Genomic DNA, 13,498 nt, shown 5'->3' on the forward strand with positions numbered 1-13,498 from the left:
CCCATTGTATTTTTATTCTTAATTTCTAGAAAAATTACTTTTAGTTGCAGGGATCAATTGCAAGCATTTTTGGTCAATGGACATACCCCCGAAATCCTAACCATTTTCGAGAAAAAAATTCAGTACTGGCGGAACTTTAAACGTTAATAACTTCTTAACGAATCCACCATCAACAAATTGGTATTCTTGATTTTCGTCTTATTTTGGCCTACAGAATCTTCCATTAAAATTTTTCCCAGGGGTGGGTGAACATCCTGTATATGCATGTAGAAAATGAAAAAAGATAGTGCAGTTACGGACGCGGTAAAACATTCAGAAAGGCACCCTCAAGCAAGATGTCATGTACGGCCCTAAGTGCCGCAGCAGTAGTCGGTCCCAACCCTCGAGAGTTTAGCTTTCGACCTCGCTATAGTTTGGCCCAGACTATACCAAAACTTCCATTCTAGAAGTATCATTATTATAATCATCGAATCCTTGGTCTAAAAATACATATTGAAACATTTGCATCGACTCTGAATTAAAGTGTCTAATTAAGTCCGGACGTGCTCCTCTCATTACGGCAAAATTCAATCGCGGGGGTAATTTAATATTTAAATTAAAAGTCTCGGACCAGGCTCTCATGGTATATGCTAATAAGGAAACATCATGCGGAACGTATGCAGATTTCGTAAATTAATATAGTAATATTTCTCGGCGCAAAGCAGGGGCACGCTATCTTTTTAAAATTTTTGCAAATATGTTGTTCGAATAAAAAAAAAGAAATCTATAAATAGCGTCGAGCGTTATTCGAATTAAAAATTGATACTCGGGTGTTGCAGGTGACGCTAAACGATAAATACAATCAGCGTAACAGCGAGCGAGAAACCTCGTCGTCGTTAGAGCTTTTTACCTCGCGCGAAACGGAGGTGGGGGAGAGAGAGAGACGTTGAAATTGCAGGCTACCTAATCTCATTGGAGCAAACAAAAGGGCGCAAAAAAGTCGCACTTCATTATGGTCGTGATTTATGTTTTCGTGCGGGTTTTTCACCGCGGTGTCTACGTGTCTTTAATCTCTCATGCAGCGCGAGTCGCCGTCGCGTATTACCGGAAGCAACGAAACCTACGATCCACGCGATCACTGGCGCACCCTAGGTACGAAGAAAACGTACGCGTAATTCATCTCGCGTGTATATTATCATTTGCGCGGTCCCGGGCCGTCCCCGCTGCGCGTTCTGCTCCTGTAAACACCGGAAGCGACGCATCGTTCCCGTCGCCATTCCCGTGAAACAATTGCGAGATCGTTTCGGACACCTTGGGGACACGTCGAGGACCACGGACACGTTTACAATCGAATTTTGACTCGTGCTATTTTCAACAACGACCGGCTGTTACTGCGTTCGAGAACAACCTAACCTTCGGTCCGTGACGTTCGTCTGTGGTATCGCCAACGGCGACGTGACGTCGGTTTTACGCATCTCGAAATTAAATCGCGGTGGAAATATTTTCTGTTTGGATCTGCTAAATCTTTCGTGCATTGTTGGAGAAAAGAAGAGTGTTGGTAGAATTATTCTATTTTGTCGGGGTACACTTGATTCTTCGTGTTGCGGTTATGTTACGTGATAGGTAAGTTTGAATACAGATTATTTAACCTAGAAAACTATATAAAACATATTCACTGAATATACAGTTGGGGAATTAATGTCTTTTAGATAGAACTGTAAACGAATTATTGAACCTTAAAGAAATACACAGACCACATAACCTAAAAAACTCATGTCAAATATAATCTAGAAAACATTCACTAGATATACACAATCGTAGAATGAATATCTTTCAGATACAATTGTAAACGAATTATTGAATCTTAAAGAAATACACAGGCCACATAACCTAAAACACACGCATTGAATATAACCTAGAACACATTCAGTGGATATACAGTCGTGGAATGAATATCTTTCAGATACAACTGTAAACGAATTATTGAATCTTAACCCCTTAAGGCTTATATTTTTCCAAGAATGATCAGTTTTCTGTATTGGACTTGTTTCTAAGCTACATAAAAATGCGGTTTTTGTTAATTACAATGTTCTATCTAATGTATAATTTGAAGGAAAACAAGTATTGTTATCCCTTAAACTGTTGAATTAAACAAGTATCGTTTCTCAAAGCAGTCAGACTCGGTCATAAGCGTTAAGGGTTAAAGAAATACACAGAACACATAACCTAAAAAACACAGGTCCAATATAATGTAGAAAACATTCACTAGATATACACAATCGTAGAATGAATATCTTTCAGATACAATTGTAAACGAATTATTGAATCTTAAAGAAATACACAGACCACATAACCTAAAAAACACAGGTCAAATATAACTTAAAAAACATTCACTAGATATACACAATCGTAGAATGAATATCTTTCAGATACAATTGTAAATGAATTATTGAATCTTAAAGAAATACACAGACCACATAACCTAAAAAACTCAGATTAAATATAACCTAGGAAACATTCACTAGATATACACAATCGTAGAATGAATATCTTTTAGATACAATTGTAAACGAATTATTGAATCTTAAAGAAATACACAGACCACATAACCTAAAAAACACAGGTCAAATATAACCTAGAACACATTCAGTGGATATACAATCGTAGAATGAATATCTTTCAGATACAACTGTAAACGAATTATTGAATCTTAAAGAACTACACAGACCACATAACCTACAAAATACAAGTCAAATATAACCTAGAAAACATTCACTAGATATGCACAATCGTAGAATGAATATCTTTCAGATACAATTGTAAACGAATTATTGAATCTTAAAGAAATACACAGACCACATAACCTAAACAATACATGTGAAATACAACCTAGAAACCGTCACTAGATATACACAATCGTAGAATGAATATCTTTCAGATACAACTGTAAACGAATTATTGAATCTTAAAAAAAACACAGACCACATAACCTACAAAACACAGGTCAAATATAACCTAAAAAACATTCACTAGATATACATAATCCTAAAATGAATATCTTCCAGATACAACAGTAAACGAGTTATTGAAACTTAAAAAACCGTAGAATAATTGTTTGCAATGAAATTGTAAGATAAGTACCGAAACAGAGTAGAAACAGACGCAGAAGAAAAGTTCGTCGAAATTACCCCAAATTCTCGTAACTGTTCGCCAGAATCGAAGCGCAAGGGGAGAAGCAAGCGGTGAAAAAGATCGAAGAGGGTGGAAAAGTGGGGGAAGGATAATTTATTCCGGCTTTATTTAATCTCTTCCCTCCCGTCTCGACGACGCGACTCGCTAAGCTTCTTTAATCCAGATTCTAGATCGAGAAAGCGAATGCTCGAGAGGCCGAAATTTGTTTGTTCTAATCCTCCGTGCCGTCGAATTCGATTATTTTTCACCGTCGAAATCGAGGACTGTGAAGGGGTGGTGGGCGAGATCGAAAACAGTTCGGAACAGTAATTTCGGATTAGACATCTCGAATTCTCGAAACTGGAGCATCTAGATCGTAGAGTGCGCGGTCGGTGGTCTTAAGATCGTAAGCTCGACTATAATATAGGGTCGTTTATGGGACGGCCGTTTCGTTGACTGGCGCTGCAGACGAGGAACGCGAACGGAGACCCGTAAGAAAGAGAATTTACAGAAGATTCTTGAGGCTTGTGTCTATTTTTGCGAAACAGAGCTGGAATGTTCGACGAAGGAGATAAAGTAGTCTTGCAAAAATAGAAAATAAATACCGACGATAACATAACCTATGAAAGATTGGCCATATATTTCTGGGTCACCCTGTACTCGGAGAACAGAAACGTGGAATCAATTTTTCCAAGAGACACGGTTCAGAATATTCTTACGAGTTCATACGAGCCAAAGAAGAAATTGAAAATTTTCTAAGCGAAAGTATTATTAATTTTATTACACGGGCGATAAATCATTCCGAGATTTATAAATATTTACTCGCATTATGGAAGTAAGAGTAACTCGAAGCGGTTCAGTTTTTTAGGATGACATGAACGCTATATCAATGCCATCGATCAAGATACGTTTCTGCAAAAGTGCCCCGTAGCTCTGTTCCCTCTTTCCTTTTTTCACCGACGGCGCTCGCGTCGAACCGAGCGTCAACGAACCTTTCCAAGTATCTGCAAAGAATACTTTGCATGTTAAGTACGCGTCAAATCAGATTACCGATTGAACGTCGTCTTCTCGTTACTACAGAAACCCCGGCGCACTGATATAAAGAAAAACAGGATATCTGGCGACGCGTATTCATCTGAAATTGATTAATGACAAAGTGTTTGCTCGCCAAGTGCTCTCGGTACCGCGAACCATTTGCCTCGCAAAACCGATACGTCGCACGGAGATTTAAGATTAAGTCAAACGTTGGCCAGTTTAAGTACGTTTCGCTGTCGGAAACGGCGCACAAATTTCATTCCAAACCGACGAACGCAAACTTTAGATTCGTTCGTCGACTGATCAAACCCGTCGGTGTAAACTGCAGGATTACGATCGAAAACATTGCGTATGTCGCATTAACAATTACACTATCCACCAAGACCTTATCGAATGTAAAGATTTGCCAAAATACTTCTTTTTCATTTTTTTTCGCGAAGAATTGAAAGTTCTAGGGACACGAAGAAAGATCCTTAAACTATACGAAGATATATTTTTTATACATTTTTTATTAAATAGTAGTTAACATCACAACTGTACACCAACTATGGTTAATAATAAATGGACAAAGAAAATATTTTCGTATAGTTTACGAGTTAGGTAAGGTTAAGAGTCCGATAAAACTTATAATACTTTATGAGAAAAAAATAAAAAGGAAACTTTAATTTTTGATCAAAGAATTTTGAAAAATGGCCGACACAGACCTACTATCGACACCTGAATGTTACTATGATGCATAGATGATTTCTCTATAATTCTGATTTACAAATAAAACGCGAGGGGAAGTCATTTAACGGAACGAATCTGAAATTTGTATTCGTTATTCCGTGAATAAAATTTGCCCAACTCGTCGAGTTATCGCATCCGATGACAGGAAGCGGTCGGCCAGGGACCGGAAACGCGCTCTACGCGGCGTCGATGTCTCCTCCGATGCTTAGGGAAATCTTGCCGTCGGAGTTGCTTCGAAAATTATCGATTCTCACGCGTATCTCTAATGAGACTTTAATTCTACGATTATTGGAAAGTCATCGTTGCTTTTGGATTTCGAACCCCAGAACTCGTGCACAATGATTAATCGATCGATGCCTCGACTATCGAAACATCGAATCTTTGGCGATAAGAGGGTCGAGGTGCTCGGCGACTAGTATAAAAATTCGGTATTTTTATCGGAAATCGGGAATCTTAATCTCTGAAAATTCCGGGCTCCTGTAGCTTTTTGATATATTTTTTACTGGTTCTAACATAGTATAGCTATAATTTCCTAATGATCGAGAATTCAAATGTTTGAACGTTGGTTACATCGAAATCATTCTCTGATTTCGAACTAATCTTGATGTCCGTCGTTAAATCTAACATTCCTAGTAGGGAACGTCTACAGCCTACAAATCATCAACAATAAGGATTCCTCGGTGAATCAACGCCTTCGTAGACACAACCATATTGGTAGAACAACCCATCCCCGGCAGTCTAGAATCTCCTACGAGTTAAATTAACCAAAAGAATCCTACTTCCATCTGTAGCTTTAAACAAGGGATCGGAAACTCGTCTCGACTTCGAGGAGGTTGCAAAAAAAAAATGTTAAATTAAGCTTCTGCTTGTTTTAAGAAGAAAATATCGTTCTCGCGTAAAAGTTGAAGGATCTTCCAGTCAACGAACTTGCATTGTACACCGTTCGACCACCAAAGTAAAATAAATGTAGCTAATAACGCTGACGGAAGACGGGGCTAACCCCGGCGTTGAACGACGTGTTTGGCTACTTTGATCGCGTCGAAAGTGAAACGAAAAGGGTCCGGCGTCGCGCGAGGCAAAGTTGTTCCGCGCGCGGTCAACAAACATCCGCGGTTTTAGCTTAACAACGGTTGCCAGTACTCACCAGTCGCGATCTCCTTTCCGAGAAAAGCGCCTCGCGGCGTGTCGGGAAGCCCCCGTTCGGTCCGCGTGCGGGTTTCTGGCGGCTCTGGCTTTTCTCAATCCCCCTGCGGCGGACGCGCGCGCGAGGGAACAGGCCGAAGCGATACGCCGCGGGAATAAAAGAAATATCCACCGCGTGGCCGCTGTCAGGGAAAATTCACTGGCGCGGGAGGAAGCTGATTCACCGGGCGCGCATTCCTCCTTGTTATTTCAGGCGTCGCTATAAAATCCTCCCCGGTCCCATCCTAGGCGCGCCGACGACGCTCGTGATACCTGTTACCCGCGGGCCAGCTCACGTGTCAACACCACCAGAAGCACCTGTCCAACCCCCTGACGGTCCCCCTTCACACTGAAACACTCGTGATCACTGACCAAAAGGTTCCCTCTAGCTATTAATCACTGTTCCGCGGGTTGTATATCCAGGACCCTCGAACCTCGATAGATGCTCGCGCGCAACCCTGGCACCGATTGCGTGCGTTTTACTGTCCGACGACTGACTGTGGCTACCGTCGCGGCTACACTGACACAACTACGCGCTTCGAGGCGAGAGGATGCGCTCGAGGAAAGCTCGGGGCGAAGTGCCAGAAGAGTCGTCGCTTGAAATAACCGCTCGTCCGCGGGCTCCCTCCGCCAACCCCCGTTGGCCGCTCACGTAGTTCCTCTCCCCACCACGCGAGCGAAACTCGTACCCCACTCTCGCCACCCTCGCGGCCGGCGAAACCTCTCCTACTCTGTCGCTCGACGCGACCGGACCCCCGTCGCTCTCCCTCTCTCGTTGTCGCTGGTCGGTGTGGTACGTGCCCGTGCGCGCACGTGCGTGGACCGTCGCGGGCTTTTCGCGCCACACGGCCCGCCGGCCGGCCGGCTCGCCACGGATACGCTCCGCGGAATTTATTACGCCGCTAATGGGAAATGGAAATGTTGTAATAAGAAAGTCGTTCGCCGCGGACGCGCTGCGGAACGAGACGCCCGGATTCGCTCGTCGCGAGCGTTCACGGTCGTCCCGGGACCCGACGGTAATGGGATATGGAAATATTGTTCGAGGGAATGTTTGAGCAGGGGGTTGCCGTGGAATCCCTGGAATTGGAAGATCGAGGAAGCTGAGATAGGATCAAATAACCGACTGCGCGTTCCCTATCGATTTGCAACGTCCGAATGGGTGAAATTCTTGCGTCCGCCGATGCATCATGAGATGGGCTACTGATACTAGGGACCTTTGAAGAAGAACTTATTGTTTGACGAGGTATGTAAGATAGACTTGGATCGTATCAGAAAGGCACTTGTTTTTTGATTTGTAATACTCGAATGGGAAGAATTTTTGTGTTTGATGATAAATTATTAACTAGATTACTAGTACCAGGGATGTTTGAAGAGTATCTTATTGTTTGATGAGGTATTTAAAATGGACTTTTTAACTAGTTAAACTTGGATTGTATCAGAAAAAATGGATTCCAAGGAAAAGTACTGAGGCTAGGGATGGCTCTACTCGAGATTCCGTATGAGGGAACATCAATGTCCCGACCATAAAGAGAAGCGGCAGAAGAGCAATCGGTTATTGAGATTCCACTGTGAATTATCGGGGAAAGTTAGAAAATTGTATGGTGTTCTGTTGCCCGAGTAGGAGAACACCGTCGTTATTCAATCATCGTCGGTGTCTATTGGTGCCTATCATTTGAAAACTGCTTCGTGTTTCGCTGGCGGCACGGTTACTGACTCCGCGTAATAACGGGATTGATCGGCCATATTGTTTTGCCGCGAAACCACGCTCGACTCGCAACGACGTACAACAAATCGAACAATTTTAACCAAATAACAATATTTAACCAGTTAACTGTGGCGATCTCTTTGCAAAGCGTCCACCAATGTGTGTCGCGATAATCAAGCGATGATGGGTGTAGTCGTCAAACACAGAGTAAGTGGCACTGTTGAAATATTGGGTCAAAAAAACGACTTTATTTTAGAAAATGAACACTTTTATTAGTAATATTTACACAGTCGCTCACATGAACATATATTTATGTATAATGAATGGAAAACTTAGAAAAAAAAATCAAATATTTATAGAAGTTAAAAATCACCGCAGATGGAGAATCTAATATACTTTTTTGATACATCAAGATAAAAATCGGGATAATCAAAGATTCAGTGTTACTGCACCGCTTACGAGTTAGCTCTCAGGAAGTTATGAATCCAACTCAAATTATTTATAATTTTCATTTCGTCTTGATCTCTAAACGTTTTGAACGTATTAAAATTTACGAATATAATTTAGTTTTCGCCAGAATTACAATTTAAATATCAAATTGTAACAAAATCTTACGCATTACGCAAAATTCTGCCACATCTCCATGACGGATATAGTCGTAAAACACACTTAACTGGTTAAACAGCATTGCTGGAATAATATTTCTATACTTTGGCGAGAATGATCCGGCGATTCGGGAAAGGAATAAAATAAATGGTCACAGATTAACGAAGATAAGTATATTTCGAGATTTTTGGTTCGTTGGCTATATTTGGATCGACGAAACGAGTCAGTGGGGAAAAAACGAAGCGTTCGTGCGATATCGCGGCTGCAGCCGTTGGCTGCCGCAGGACACGAGTCGCATTCAGGGTCACATTTGTTTACGTTTGCTGACTCGTCTCGCTTGCTCGATTATCGATCGTGTCTGAGCCCGTGCCCCTTGTCTCGTGTTCTCTGAAATAAGACACCTTCTCCAAGGTTCGAGCCATTCCAGAATGTGGTATAATTACAATGGTGTCGGTAACGCAGATAACCCAACGGCTCGGCGACGGTAATTCGCAGAATCCAACGTTTACTATTTACTCGCGGCAAAATAAATATCTGCAATTCTATTTTTGGTATTCGGTAGATAATTTGTCTCGGTACGAAATGTAGGTTGGTCCCACTGGTAAAATTGAAATACCGGCGTACCGTTAAATTAATTTCCCATGATCGATCGTCCATAGAATATTCCGCGAACGGAACAGTGGAACTCGCGACGCCGCGCCGCGAGCAGGTAATTCCAGAATCCTCCGGCACGCAACAACCCCTATTTTTCTCGCTCGGCTGGAAGCGTTTCCAACGTCGGCGAAACACGCTCCGGACATGTGTTGCAACGACCACCGTTTCGGTTCTCGTCCCCCTCGAGAGACGCTCGGTGCCACGGGAAGACGCGCAACGCCGCGAACGAGTCCCTTGGAGATCCACAAGCGAGCCGCCTTCCCTTTTGCCACACCGTGCCCGGTGTCTCCCCGCGTGGGGTTATTTATAGAAAGAAACGATGACTGGTTTAATCGCGATGACTTGTGGACTCGACGTACGCCTATTATTAGGCTCCCGGAGAAATTCTCCCGCCTTTTTGCTCGGACGATCTTTTGATTCATTGATCGTTGCTAAGCTGTTTACATCGTAACTCGCTTCTTTTCGACGACGATCGCTCGCGTATCGATTACTATGGAGCCCAAATTGCCGGCTTTGCACGAACAGATGAGACGTTACTCCGGCGATCGTCTTGCAAAATATTTAACGTCCGGGGCGAGAAATCTTAATCTACCTTCGCGTATCGTTGCCACGTTCGCTTAAAATGATTCCCATCGAGAACACCGTTATTTGCATAACTATTACTGTTAATGTATAAGCCCTTTCGATTCAAATTATCTTTGTTCCGTAAGTCGATATAATCGTGGCACCAGTTGGTAACAGCTCCCGAGTTATTTCTTTTTAAGTAGAACACTTCGTACGTCTATTTCGAACAGAAATACTCGGAACGAATCTTTATGGGCGTCTCGTATAGGCGCGTAGAAAGAAATTGCTCCGCGTTACGAGGTAACCGGCCGAAGAATTTGCTTTACGGCCGCCGGTGGGGGGGAAGAAAAAAGGGAGTTTTCTAATGCCCCCGCGATAGAGGCATTAATTCAAAGTACCCGGGGGCCCGTAGGTTTTAAAAGGCAGCGCGATCGCTGGATTATTTCGGTCGTATTTCATCGAGGGGGCGCCATTAGCGCGATTCGAGCCACCGGGGAAATCGAGTGGCGTCCAGTCTCGAACCCCTTTTTCTACCTTTTGATTTATCCCGTCGTTTCACAGGACCTTTGTGATCCAAAGAACGGAGGTTAGGATAAACGATAATCGACCCAATTGGAATATTAACCCTTTAATCAACCAGGTCGCGTCCCTGCCATCTTTTTCTCGTTCTTTTGATTTTTACCGATCCCGTTTCCTCGATCGTCCCGTAATCGTCTGTGGAATCTGCGCCGAGCCACGATGAATCGATTACGACCACGACGAATCGCGAGGAAAACAGTTTCCATCGGCGTTCGCCGCGTCGATGTAAACGTGTCGTTAAAAATCACGAATCGAGTCACGTTTTTTCCCCCGTCGACTCATTTCACGCTATTTTCACCGATTTCCTCGAGCTGAAAAACTTCGGTCTTTAGAAATATTTTTTCAACGATTTTTAATAAATTGTAATCGTTAAATTGGCTAGCAAAGAACGTGGAACGAAAAATGGAATAAAAATTGTGAAATCTCTCGATGGGTCAAGGGCGTGCTCGTAGAGCCAAGGGCAACGATTTCGACCGGAAGTCCCAGGGAACATAAATTAGGTGAAAGTTGACCTAAAAAAATCGCCAAAAGGGCGATCCTTCTGACCTAAGCGTCACTCGATACTGTTTGACCGCCATCTTATGACTTCCAGCTGGTTTTAAGAGTCCTGCGAAAAAAAGAAGGTGCCAAAAATCTCCACCTTCTTCCTCTTCTAGTCCTGACCCAAATCTTCTGGAATTTTCTAACTGGTGAAACTTTAGATCCACTGGGTCCACGGATATTTTGAAACAAAAGTATCGGAACAAATATTTGGGGAACAGAAACAAGCTTTTTTTATGTTACAATAATTTTTGCAAGACGTGAAAATTATTTTGTGGAATGCTTTGAGCTAATACTGACCCAAGGTGCCTTGTAGTCCTTTCACAATATTCTATTATATCACTGTAAAATGTTTATGGTACTTAATTATAGCTGTTTTAATTATTGTAATATGGAACCAACGATTACTATGCTATTCAGAGTTTCATTAATTGAAATTTTCTTATCCCCTTCAAGGATAATGGTATGATTAATTTTACAGCTGTTTTAATTATTGTAATATGAAACCAACGATTAACATTGTGAAGAAATATTTATAATTGAATCTTTCAGCGATATAATTGGAATATTTAATTGTGTGTATTTTTTCGTTATTTTATTGGCTATTTCAATATTATAGCAATTAAAGTAGTTTTAAATCTGAATCGTACTGCGGTGTCCTCGAAGAGGTTATGAACTGCGCCTTGCAACATGGGAAAGTAAATTATAAATGTAAAAATTCTCGATCAATGAAACGTCGCATCAGTAATTATACTCGATATCTTTAGCAATTTAATTAACCGCGTATGATATTCATCTGTTTTTACAGTATCTAGACGTTTTATTAATTTTTTACTTCCACGTCTCTAATTGCAATCGAAACCATAAGCTGTCAAAATGATTAAAAATATTTTCATAAAGAAAACAAATATACCCCAGAGGCTTCAGGGTCCTTCTTATGCCCCATCCACGTGTCCCCGCGCGATCTGAAAAGAAGATTATCACCAACATCGGCGTATCCCACTAATTAGTATACGTCGAGGGTAAAGAACAGCTGATATAAAGCCACTCTCCGTCAACGTCGACGGTTCGTCCGTCGTCGCTGATCGGGAACACCTTAAAATCCGTTTCGTCGACGACCAGGAACGAATTAGCCGCCCGGTATAAATAGTAACGCTGCGACTCCTCGAGACACGTGACACCGAACAGCATCGCGCGAATGCATCTTCTCCGACGATACTTTTATTTCGAATTGACAGAGACGAATAAGCCGCGAGATTTCTCTAATCGCCATTTTAAAACAATTTCGATCGAGACCGTCTGCATCGACGCCATTGCATTCGGGTACGAATAACGTGATACGTATTATACATTTTTATTAACGAGTTAAAATTTTTTTCCGAAGTAACCTTAAATTTTTTCTCAATTTCCCTTTATTATCCGTGTCTATTTACAAATATTTATACGATGGTAAACAGTAGCATTTGACTTTTGATTTTTGTGAGTTTGATGTACATATTAGAGGTTATGATTGCAAGAAGTTTCCTGAGCGTTTTAATTATTGTTACTGGGTTTGCATCGATGTCTATTTGTTCGTTAAAGGAATAATTTCTTTCTGTACAGAAGAATATTTTGTTGACGAATTAACCTAACCTCAGGGCAGCGGTTCGTGTACTGAATTTCTTGTCGGTTTCTCGAAGTTCGAAAACGAAATTGGTTCGAAGAATCCGCGGTGGGAGGGGAAGGGAGAGGCGGGAGTCACGGGTTTCGGGATGGAAGGGAGGGAAAATCTTTCAGTGGGACTCTCGGTGGCACTTGGGGCTGTCGTCGAGCGACGACCATGAATTGTCTCACGCTCCTGGGAGCACGGTGCTCGTTTCTTCCCGCGACATCCTCCGATTCTTATTTTTCCAAGGGACGGAAAGAGGCTGCGGTTTGAAGAATCTGTACGTACGCCCACGCACGTTTCGAATGAATCCTCGTTGCGACGATCAACGTGGTCGTTGGACCAGCCACGGGGCACCGTCCGCCATTGGGACACTTCATGGAACCCCATGGATCCCTTATAAGGCATCACACTTTGTCATCCATCGCCACAAGGAGGTTTTTCATTTATCTATATTCTATTAAGAAAATTATTATTACTATTTATTCTATTAACAGACACACACATTTAGTATTGGATTTATTATATGAACGACTCAGTTTATTGTACAAGTTTAAAATTGAAAGATTTTTGTAATCATCTACATGTTCACAGCTTAATCAAAAGCATGTGTTTTTGTACAGTTTGAACTTAAAATTACTACTATTTATTCCACTAACTGATACACATTTAGTATTGTGATTATTATATAAATAACACAAGTTTATTATACAAGTTTCCAATTGAAAGATTTTTGTGATCTTCTGAATATTCACATCTTAACCAAGAGCATGTGTTTTTGTACAGATTGAACTTAAAACTACTACTATTTATTCCACTAACAGATACACATTTAGTATTGTGTTTATTATATAAGCAACACAGTTTATTACACAAGTTTAAAAGTAAAAGATTTGTGTGATCATCTGAATATTCACATCTTAACCAAAAGCATGTGTTTTTGTACAGTTTGAACTTAAAATTACTACTATTTATTCCAATAACTGATACACATTTAGTATTGTGGTTATTATATAAATAACACAAGTTTATTATACAAGTTTCCAACTGAAAGATTTGTGTGATCATCTGAATATTCACATCTTAACCAAAAGTATGTGTTTTCGTAC

At 41.5% G+C, this 13,498-nt stretch overlaps 1 protein-coding gene across 1 annotated transcript in view; it reads right to left on the bottom strand.

The window, feature by feature from the left end:
* The window catches only part of LOC143346874 (fibroblast growth factor receptor homolog 1), a 110,013-nt gene extending 103,353 nt beyond the window's left edge, over window positions 1–6,660 (bottom strand). The window contains exon 1 of the mRNA XM_076775465.1: window positions 6,059–6,660. The gene's annotated coding sequence lies outside the window, so the exon portion shown is untranslated. The remainder of the gene's footprint in view (window positions 1–6,058) is intronic.
* Window positions 6,661–13,498: the final 6,838 nt, after the last annotated feature.

The sequence above is a fragment of the Colletes latitarsis genome, chromosome 10 (genome assembly GCF_051014445.1).
Source record: "Colletes latitarsis isolate SP2378_abdomen chromosome 10, iyColLati1, whole genome shotgun sequence".
Lineage (NCBI taxonomy): Eukaryota > Metazoa > Arthropoda > Insecta > Hymenoptera > Colletidae > Colletes > Colletes latitarsis.